Source organism: Miscanthus floridulus, chromosome 15, assembly GCF_019320115.1.
Source record: "Miscanthus floridulus cultivar M001 chromosome 15, ASM1932011v1, whole genome shotgun sequence".
Classification (NCBI taxonomy): domain Eukaryota; kingdom Viridiplantae; phylum Streptophyta; class Magnoliopsida; order Poales; family Poaceae; genus Miscanthus; species Miscanthus floridulus.
In genome coordinates this window covers 83,816,741-83,828,234 of record NC_089594.1, presented here as the reverse complement: position 1 = coordinate 83,828,234, position 11,494 = coordinate 83,816,741, and the positions used below count along the sequence as shown (strand labels likewise).

The 11,494-nt window shown below is 49.0% G+C and overlaps 1 long non-coding RNA gene across 4 annotated transcripts; it reads right to left on the bottom strand.

The window, feature by feature from the left end:
- Positions 1-1,465: 1,465 nt before the first annotated feature.
- Positions 1,466-6,918, bottom strand: LOC136508495 (uncharacterized). Of its 4 annotated transcripts, none has more exons than XR_010771989.1 (3): positions 6,377-6,895; positions 2,402-3,718; positions 1,466-2,179 (listed from the first exon to the last, which is right to left on the bottom strand). It is a non-coding gene; the product is annotated as an uncharacterized lncRNA (long non-coding RNA). The 4 variants fall into 4 exon arrangements; XR_010771988.1 differs by having other exon boundaries at positions 2,402-3,307; positions 3,380-6,891; XR_010771990.1 differs by having other exon boundaries at positions 2,402-3,307; positions 6,377-6,891.
- Between the last annotated feature and the right edge of the window lie 4,576 nt (positions 6,919-11,494).

Genomic DNA, 11,494 nt, shown 5'->3' with positions numbered 1-11,494 from the left:
GACGTTTTCTCCAGTCTCATGTAAAGATTCCTTCAGAATTATAATGGCACTTGTAGCCCACTATGATTTGGATTTACATCAAATGGATGTAAAGACGACTTTCCTAAACGGGGATTTGGAAGAAAATGTTTATATGGCACAACCGAAAGGTTTTGTCGTAAAAGGAAAGAAAAATATGGGATGCCGCCTGAAGAAATCAATCTACGGATTGAAGCAAGCTTCAAGACAGTGGTATTTGAAGTTTGATAGAACGATAAAAGGTTTTGGGTTTAAAGAAAATATTGAGTACAATTGCGTTTATGCAAAGTTCAAGAATGAAAAGTACATATTCCTAATTTTGTATGTGGATGATATCTTGCTTGCTAGTAGTGATATCAATCTACTAATGGAAACGAAGAAATTCTTGTCCTCAAACTTTGATATGAAAGATCTCGGTGAGGCCTCGTTCGTTTTGGGAATAGAGATTCACCGAGACAGAAGAAAGGGGGTTCTAGGATTATCGCAAAAGGCATACATAGAAAAGGTCCTGAAGAAATTTAGTATGCATGCGTGCAGTGCTTCACCTGCTCCTATAGTCAAGGGCGATAGATTTGGGGAACATCAGTGTCCCAAGAACCAATATGAAATTGACCGAATGAAAGCGGTACCGTATGCTTCAGCTGTTGGAAGTTTACAATATGCTCAAGTGTGTACACGCCCTGACTTAGCTTTTGTTACCGGGTTACTTGGCAGATATCAAAAGAATCCAGGAATTGAACATTGGAAATTAGTGAAGAAAGTCCTACGTTATTTGAAGGGTACGAAAGGCCTCATGCTTACGTATAGAAGATCTGATATCCTGCAGATAGAGGGGTATTCAGATTCTGATTATGCGGGAGATGAAAGAAAATCCACGTCAGGATATGTATTTACTCTCGCAGGAGGGGCTATATCGTGGAAAAGCTCCAAACAAACCGTAACTACATCCTCGACAATGTATGCCGAGTTTGTAGCATGCTATGAGGCAACGGGGCAGGTGAATTGGCTGAAGAAATTCATACCCGGATTGAAAATGATTGATAATATAAATGAACCACTGAGGTTGTATTATGATAACAACCCAGCGGTACAGTATGCTCACAACAATAGGTCAAGTGGTGCTGCCAAACACATTGACATAAAGTACTATGTTGTGAAAGATAAAGTTCGGGATCATATAATAAATCTTGAGCATATAAGTACAGAGAAAATGCTCGCGGATCCGCTCACAAAGGGCTTACCATCCAACATGTTCAGAGAACACGTAGCCGGCATGGGTTTAAGGGAAAGCCTATGATTCCCGAACATACGAAGGGCCCAAAGAAAGTTTACATTTCAAAACAGAGAAGTGTATTGTGACTGTTAGTCTAACGGCAATAATTGCTGTGACGATGGGACAGTTCTATGCACTAATCTATGATGAAATAAGATGGAAGCAAGAAAAATATGAATCGAAAGTTTTGAGTAAGAATTAAAGAACGAAGAAAGTGATGAGAGATCAAGGGGGAGAATGTTAAATTGATCTCCCATGCCATTAGGCCCAACGGCCTTTGGGCCTTGTTCTCACGCCCTGATCGGGGGGCGCCCAACCCTACATGGTTGGTGGGCCCCCGTCGCACAGCGCTATAAAGGAAAGATGGGGGCCGGGGCTCGCAGTACGAGGTTCACCGCGCCGCCAGTCACCCCACCGACATCCTAACCCCTAAACCCGATCTTGAGAAGGGACGCTGCCAGCGACGGGAAGCACCACCGACGCCGGCAATGCCACCTCGACGCACACGCCGCCGCCAAGGATGCCACAGCGCCGACTCCTCCCTCTCCACCGAACGTCGCTGCCGGCGCGCAGATGGCGTCTGTCAACGAAACCCCGGCCGGAGCTTCGACCACTACGGCTTTCGATGGTTTGCTACATCTCACTCCCCTTCTCTCTGCCTCTCATGTAAATCCCGAACACCTATTCTATTCTTATGCAATACATCCCGATCTGAAACGAAATTCCAACAGCTTGTACTCAGCTGTGAGCAAATCACCAAGCTTCGCTATCAAGGAGCCCATAGCGCCGTGTGATGCAGTCACCACGGCAGCCTCCATCAATGACCTTGCCTTTCCTTCCTTTGCTCGCTCTCACTTTGGCAGTGCTTGTGTAGTCTTATTTCCAATCCTGAAAGAAATCAACGAAAGCAACATATTTAGAGTTTTTTATTTATCAATGACGAGTGACGATTCTAGTAATCGATGTGGACGACATGTAGCTCCACGTTTTGTTTCCTTCAGTGTGCCCAGATTCATTGAATAGAGCACAAACTCCACTTATTTTACACTGCAGTTTTCTTTGGAGTGCAAACCGAATCAAGAACAAGATGGAAGAGCGTGTGATTCATACCCTACGGCGTACGCAGCCGGCAGGAGAGAGATCAAGAATGACAGGACTGTTGCTGTCCGGCCAAGTTTTCCTTCAAACTGAAGACCACAAGAAAACCTTGTTGGAGATGAAAAGTGGCAGGTACTGTAGCGGGGCGGTGGAAGCGCAAGCTTTGTTGAAAACAATTGCGGAGGGAGGGCAGGTGTTTGTAGCACTGGCAGCACCGTGGTTCCAGCAGCGAGATTCAGAGGAAGAGGATGGGACGGGAGGCGACGGTGTGAAACTATGGATCTGCAAGTGAAGGACAAGAGGATTTCCTGGATCTGCAAAGCTCAGGGTTTCATAGAACTGCACAATGCAAACCCAGATCTGTATAACGACGCGGTTTCTCAAACAACCACATCTTCTGTCGCAATATTTTTTGTTTGCTTTATTTGTATACCAGTCCTTTGCATTGGAGAAGATTGGGGCCTCGTTTAGATTGCGAAAAAATTTCAACCCGATGAATAGTAGCACTTTCGTCTTATTTGACAAATATTGTCCAATCGTGGACCAACTAGGCTCAAAAGATTCATCTCGTGATTTCGAACTAAACTGTGCAATTAGTTATTTTTTTACCTACATTTAATACTCCATGCAAGCGGCTAAAAATTGATGTGATGGAGAGAGAGTGAAAAAACTTGGAATTTGGATGTAATCTAAACAAGGCCTGGGATACAATATAATAGTGCAACACAGTACTGCACAAAAGGGAGCTGGTAGGACTCGTTTGGGACGAGTGAAAAGCAAGATGGAGGCATACAATAATTGTAGCAGGTTGTTATATTATCAGCCTGCCAATAGGGTACACACACCAACTGTTTTTTTTTAACCTGAAGATGACTTGCAGGTTGTAAGGATGCTTCGTTGCGTGCTTCCGGTCTTGTGCTGCATTTAAATTGGAATGTTAGTACATATACACAGGTACACTGCTGGAATCATCTGAAGAAGAAATATAACCCAGTCTTGCAGGGATGAATGCAGCACGCGCTGCACAGTGGACACGGCGCGGAATTATTGGATATTGGGGCAGAGGACATGCGTGCATCGTCACCATCCATGTGAGGTGACAGGGGCTGGGTTCGGCGCGAGAGCGAGACCACCTGTCGGCACTCGCGACTTGACTCGCCATCGCGGCAAACTTTATATGCCGGCGCTACAAACTGGACGCCATCGCCAATTCGCCATCGCGGCATCATTGCCTCGCTACGAGACGGGCGAGGCCTGCTGTACCTAGTCCACATGAGCATTATTGCGTGTTTGATGGACAGGTCTCGATCCAACAGCTTTGCTTGGGCCCTGTTTAGTTACACCCTAAAATGTTAAATTTTTTAAGATTTTTCATCACAACGAATCTTTGGACGCATGCATGAAGCATTAAATATAAATAAAAAATAAAACTAATTACACAGTTTAGACGAAATCCACGAGACGAATCTTTTAAGCCTAATTAGACTATGATTGGACACTAATTGTCAAATAACAACGAAAAGCGCTACAGTATCATTTTGCCAAATTTTTTGCATCTAAACTGGCCCTTGGTAGATGAATTGAACTGAACTTATGGCGACCATTCACAGGTCCCAGCTAGCGAGTTTTTCTCCGATCCTCCCTCACCATGCCTCCACAACGCAACCAGATGAATGGTGACGGCAAACTGTAACCCTACGTGAGATACGTTTCCAGTTCAAGTGATTAGTGGTTGTGCATTTTTTTTTTGTTAAAAGTAGACTTTTTTATTACTTTCACTTTAAAATTTGTCTGGTTTCTACGGGTACGAGCGATGAAAGTCATTATGACAGATTTGCATGCTATCCATGGTTGTTGCCTTTTTGTTTCCCAAAATTATATAACGCATATTTTTTATTTTGGAATTGACAAGATCGAGAGCCGTTGTCCCCCACCCCCGCGCTGCCCCTACGGTGACCACATTGCCGGCGGCTAACCTCGCACTCCAGCCCCATTGGCCGGATCCCCCTCCCCTCTTCCCAGCGCACCCTTGTGAGTTGTGATAGGATGGGCGAACCCTAGGCGGGCCCCTGGCGGCTGCTCCCCACACCGTGTCGCCGTCGCAGGCTGCTGCCAGCTCGGCGGCGGCGGCCCCCTCACCCACCTCTCTCCCCTTCGCCGCAACCTCCTCACTCGCAGATCCGGCCTCCCCCGCGAGCATCGGCTCCTCAGGATGCTCCATCACCCCCAATCTGCCGCCGCCGCACTCCCAACCCGGCGAACTTGCGGCGCCCTCCGCGCCGCCGGCCTCAAGAACAGCATCCGCCTCCCCCTCCCTCTCCCCTCCACCTCCGCGGTGTTGTGCGGCTGCCGGCGTTGGAGATGATGACACCCCGTCTCCCAACTGCCCCCCGCCTCCACCGTAGCCTGTCGGCCGCCTTTCCGGCTCCGGCAGCCACCACACAGACTCCCGGCGCGTCCGGCGCCGGTCGACCACCTTCCCCCTCTCCCCTAATGTGCTTCCGTTCTTCCCCTGTTCCACTGGTAGATCCAAGTCCATACACTAGGACGAGATCTGCCTCTCCGACGACTCAGACGGCGAATGATCCCCTTCGTCGTACCTCGAGGCCGCTCGCTGGGCGCTAACGGCTACCCTAACTGCTCTGGCCATCACTAGGATGTCGAGGAGCTAGGCGCGGTCGACGCTGCCGCTGCAGCTACAGCCCCAACGGACGACAGCGGTGGGGCGCCAAGGGTACGCTGCCCATGACGTCGTCGCTAGCCCAATGGGTCGCCGAGGTGCCCAGCCGACATCGGCTCAGGACCTAGCTTGCCTACAACTGCCAGCACACCAGTGGTTGGGGCCACGCCGCCGCGTCTCAGCCCTAGACGCTGAGGGGTGGCAGCGGGTGCTGCCACAATAGGAGGTACAGCGCCCTGCCCAGTAGCCGCAGCGCCAGGGTGTTGTGGCTGGGTCTGACTATGTCGGCGCACGTCATCCCTTACCCGCCGTGCTCTAGGGGAAGTGCCTCAACTACCTGTCCTGGTCGCACCATGTCGCCACCTGCAGGCTGCCATGTCGCTATCTTCGGTGCTATGATTTTCGGCACCTGGCGCGGGACTGTAAGCGGCAGTGTCCCGATATCGACGGTGGACGTAGGGCGGTGGGCAGGGATGGATGGAGGATCGTGCGTTGCAAGCGGCAGCGGAGGGTGCCTCCTGCTAGCTCCAGCGCAGCTACCGGCACTGATGGCAGGCGACGATGACTAGCCCGAGACCGTGCCTCGAGCACCAAGCCACCCGCCCAAGTCGACCCGGTGGAGTCGGGTGGGGCTATGCATGTGTCGCCTGTTGGTCGAGGGCATCGGCGCCGACGCACGAGGTGCCAAAGACGGACAGAGGAAGGCACTAGTGACTCCTCCAACGGCGGTGGGACCGACCGTGACTTGTCGGCTAGCGGGACGTGCCTTCCTGGCTATGACCCGTTGACGCTGACTGCGTGGCCTCACGACGAGCTCTCTGGTCACGACGCATGGACAACCCAATGCTCGAGGAGTTCGCAGCCTCGATCGCCGTCAGCAGGATCGTCACGCGCCCTCCACTTGACCGCCTGGCTTCATCTTCGGCGGCCAACCAGCTGGAGGATAGGCCCACGATGGTGGTCACCTATGTCTGCACCTGCGGGTGGCAGATGTCGTCCCAGCATGCCGACTCGGAGCTGCGGACTCCACCTCCGCACACCACTCTGTGGGCAGCAAACTCCCCCCGGTGTAGACTCAGCATGGGCAGACAAAGGTCACGCCATCGCGGTTGGTGCAAAACGCCCCCTCAGGCATTGATGCATCCACGGAGGACTAAGAGGGCTACCCGCCAGGCTTCGGTCCGGTTGACCTCACGACGGATGCCTGCCCCCTCAGGCGCCCGTTGCCTCTGGGCAAGGAGTCCTGGATGTTCAGTAGCATTCTCTCGTTGACATTCCACGCTTGATCCGGGAGGGAGCCTGCCTACCTCTCCAAACTCTTGTGCTTCGGGGAAGACCCACCCTCAAGGTGCCTCGGGCCCGACCCAGCGTCAGTGCACCTAGGAGGAGTACGCGCTTCGCTGCTAAACCTCGGGCGGCCAACTCAACTCTTCAGGCACAGGCGCACAGCAAGTTCTTATGGCTAAGTTGGGGCTCGCAGTTCCAGCACAGCCCGTCGGCTCTACAGCTCTATAGAAGTTTGTGTTCATCTTTGCTGAACCGCTTTCAGAGTCCAAGCAAGAGGCATTCAAGGTTCTGTTCCCTGACAACGCGAATACTTTGTCCCGGAGGTTGACACGCTTCTCGCCAAGCCGCCGAGTGCGACGTCGGGTGGCTAGGGAGGTTGTAGCCTAGCTGGCCTTTGACTGGGCGTCGGCAGGTTTCCTGCAGTTGTGGTTGCCTTTTTTTTCCGTTGTAATCCTCAGCTTTTTTGGGTACTTTTTTTATTATTTTTTTGTGTTCTTGGTCCTCCTCCTCTTTGGTAATTTCGGCGCTTATCATTGATGGGGGAGATTGTAATGTTTCTCTACTTCTTTTTAATGAAATATGAGCCCAGGCACGGTCTCAAAAAAAAAAAGAATCAACAAAATCAAATGTTGGAAGACATATACTTTGTAATTTGCCCATTCTACATGGAAATGATTGTTTCGTCAGTTGTTTAGTGTAGTCAATTTAGTTACATTGGAAAAGAGACATTGCCCCCCAGGCTTCCTCTACCACTCGTCTGCAATCATCTTCCTTCAGCCAATTGGCCTCGAATTTGATAGCACTTGGGCTCTAAATCATTCTTCTAGCAGGCAGTAGCTAGTACATCTATTCAATTCAGCTGCCACTGAACCGTTGCAACGACGGATGGTGGCGATGGTAGTACACAGTGCTGAATCCCAAGATGAAATGAAGAGTGTGAATCAGCAGCGCCAACATGACGTACGAGCCTTTTTTTTTTTTAATCTTACGAGCCATTATTGGTGCCGCTGAAGTGTTCCTTCTTATGCAAAGATCGATGGTACGTACTCTACACAGAGCATTATTGGTGCCTGGTGGAGACGGCATGTTACACCATCCCTCAAAGGGAGCTATCTAGCGTCGGGACCACCAATGGCGGAGCCATGTGAATGATGAGTAGGATTCGTTGTAGCCGCCTGCTCCGCGAGACCGACACCCCTTGACTCCACACTCCACAGCGAGGTCTCCGTCTGAACGGGCCTACACTCGAGGTGGATGCCCATCGCTACCAGACGAGACATGTACCAGTACTGGTCCATAATGCAGTCTGCTGCTGTCTGTAAACTTATAGCTAAATCTATTAGTATACCTATCATATAACAATTAGCCCACGTAGAGTAAGACTAATAATATATTCGGCTACAAGCTGTAAAGATATTTGGAGCCTATCTCTTGGTCTACACAGAGCATTATTGGTGCCTGGTGGAGACGGCATGTTACATCATCCCTCACAGGTAGCTATCTAGCGCCGGGGCCACCAACCGCGGAGCCATGTGAATGATGAGTATGATTCGTTGTAGCCGCCTGCTCCGCGAGATCGACACCCCTTGACTCCACACTCCACAGCGAGGTCTTCGTTTGAACGGGCCCACACTCGAGGTGGATGCCCATCGCTACCAGACGAGACGAGCGAGGCATGAACCAGTACTGGTCCATAATGCAGTCTGCTGCTGTCTGTAAACTTATAGCTAAATCTATTAGTCTACCTATCATATAACAATTAGCCCACGTAGAGCAAGACTAATAATATATTCGGCTGCAAGCTGTAAAGATCTTTGGAGCATATCTCTCGGTCTCCACAGAGCATTATTGGTGTCTGGTGGAGACGGCATGTTACACCATCCCTCACAGGTAGCTATCTAGCGCCAGGGCCACCAACCGCGGAGCCATGTGAATGATGAGTAGGATTCGTTGTAGCCGCCTGCTCCGCAAGACCGACACCCCTTGACTCCACACTCCACAGCGAGGTCTCCGTCTGAACGGGCCTACACTCGAGGTGGATGCCCATCGCTACCAGACGAGACATGTACCAGTACTGGTCCATAATGCAGTCTGCTGTTGTCTGTAAACTTATAGCTAAATCTATTCGTCTACCTATCATATAACAATTAGCCCACGTAGAGCAAGACTAATAATATATTCGGCTACAAGCTGTAAAGATCTTTGGAGCCTATCTCTTGGTCTACACAGAGCATTATTGGTGCCTGGTGGAGACGGCATGTTACATCATCCCTCACAGGTAGCTATCTAGCGCCGGGGCCACCAACCGCGGAGCCATGTGAATGATGAGTATGATTCGTTGTAGCCGCCTGCTCCGCGAGACCGACACCCCTTGACTCCACACTCCACAGCGAGGTCTTCGTTTGAACGGGCCCACACTCGAGGTGGATGCCCATCGCTACCAGACGAGACGAGCGAGGCATGAACCAGTACTGGTCCATAATGCAGTCTGCTGCTGTCTGTAAACTTATAGCTAAATCTATTAGTCTACCTATCATATAACAATTAGCCCACGTAGAGCAAGACTAATAATATATTCGGCTGCAAGCTGTAAAGATCTTTGGAGCATATCTCTCGGTCTCCACAGAGCATTATTGGTGTCTGGTGGAGACGGCATGTTACACCATTCCTCACAGGTAGCTATCTAGCGCCGGGGCCACCAACCACGGAGCCATGTGAATGATGAGTAGGATTCGTTGTAGCCGCCTGCTCCGCAAGACCGACACCCCTTGACTCCACACTCCACAGCTAGGTCTCCGTCTGAACGGGCCTACACTCGAGGTGGATGCCCATCGCTACCAGACGAGACATGTACCAGTACTGGTCCATAATGCAGTCTGCTGTTGTCTGTAAACTTATAGCTAAATCTATTCGTCTACCTATCATATAACAATTAGCCCACGTAGAGCAAGACTAATAATATATTCGGCTACAAGCTGTAAAGATCTTTGGAGCCTATCTCTTGGTCTACACAGAGCATTATTGGTGCCTGGTGGAGACGGCATGTTACACCATCCCTCACAGGTAGCTATCTAGCGCCGGGGCCACCAACCGCGGAGCCATGTGAATGATGAGTAGGATTCGTTGTAGCTGCCTGCTCCGCGAGACCGACACCCCTTGACTCCACACTCCACAGCGAGGTCTCCGTCTGAACGGGCCCACACTCGAGGTGGATGCACATCGCTACCAGACGAGACGAGCGAGGCATGAACCAGTACTGGTCCATAATGCAGTCTGCTGCTGTCTGTAAACTTATAGCTAAATCTATTAGTCTACCTATCATATAACAATTAGCCCACATAGAGCAAGACTAATAATATATTTGGCTGCAAGATGTAAAGATCTTTGGAGCCTATCTCTCAGTCTACACAGAGCATTATTGGTGCCTGGTGGAGACGGCATGTTACACCATCCCTCACAGGTAGCTATCTAGCGCCGGGGCCACCAACCGCGGAACCATGTGAATGATGAGTAGGATTCGTTGTAGCCGCCTGCTCCGCGAGACCGACACCCCTTGACTCCACACTCGACAGCGAGGTCTCCGTCTGAACGGGCCTACACTCGAGGTGGATGCCCATCGCTACCAGACGAGACGAGCGAGGCATGAACCAGTACTGGTCCATAATGCATTATGCTGCTGTCTGTAAACTTATAGCTAAATCTATTAGTCTACCTATCGTATAACAATTAGCCCACGTAGAGCAAGACTAATAATATATTCGGCTGCAAGTTGTAAAGATCTTTGGAGCCTATCTCTCAGTCTACACAGAGCATTATTGGTGCCTGGTGGAGACAGCATGTTACACCATCCCTCACAGGTAGCTATCTAGTGCCGGGGCCACCAACCGCGGAGCCATGTGAATGATGAGTAGGATTCGTTGTAGCCGCCTGCTCCGCGAGACCGACACCCCTTGACTCCACACTCCACGGCGAGGTCTCCGTCTGAACAGGCCTACACTCGAGGTGGATGGCCATCGCTACGAGACGAGACGAGCGAGGCATGTACCAGTACTGGTCCATAATGCAGTCTGCTGCTGGCTGTAAACTTATAGCCAAATCTATTAGTCTACCTATCGTATAACAATTAGCCCACGTAGAGCAAGATTAATAATATATTCAGCCACAAGCTGTAAAGACCTTTAGAGCCTATCTCTCAGTCTACCCATATAGGAGCTACATATCTTAACTATTAATACACTAGTCCATGAACCTGTGCTGCCGCACGGGTTGGATTCCTCAGTAAGAGCTAACATTGAGATACTTTAGCAATAGAAAACTATGTTTAATATATGTTAAAATAAAAATTACTATATTCATTTAACTTTTATTTGAATCCAGAGTTCCACACATGTTTAGAATTGGCATTGGCATGTATGAGAGATATCGTTGTGGCTTTGCTAATAGTGTTCATTAATTTGGTTCCACGGTTGGATATTTTCTTCTCCTTCCTTTCTTTTGTGCCCCATCTTATTGTATATTATATGGGCGTGTTGGATATCCTTCTTTAGTAATTTAATTGTGTGGATAACAATATTGAAATATTATTATCTTTTTAATGATAGATGTGGATAATTTAGGTACAAATTTAGGGATTATTTTGAATTATAGTTCATAATGGTAGAGTCATATTTAACGTATCTAATGATATATTTTTTCTTGTTAAACATAGCATATTATATGGCTTTTATTGATGAATTTTAGTGCGTCATACGAATTAACGTGAGTTAAGCCAAAAATATTATTATTAACTTTGAAGCTAAGCCAATTTTTTATGAGAGATTGTAGCGATTTATTGGGCCATTTCAAATAGTTGGTCCTAACCGCGTTTATGTATCTATAGTACGGCACAATAGAAGGTCCTAGAGACCGACTGATGATAAGTCCAGTCTCAATGGATAGTTTCACGGCGTCGTACTATTTCGAAGACTATCACGTCATATAGAATGAAAAATAAAACTTGGATAAAACACTCACTCTCAATGCAAAGTTTCATTCTATAGTTTCATAGGCGCTAAATTTCATGACTCATAAATAGTTGGTAATCATGCCGAGCTTCATCTAGATGAAACTCATTTATCCTCTCTCTCTCTTCTTAAAAA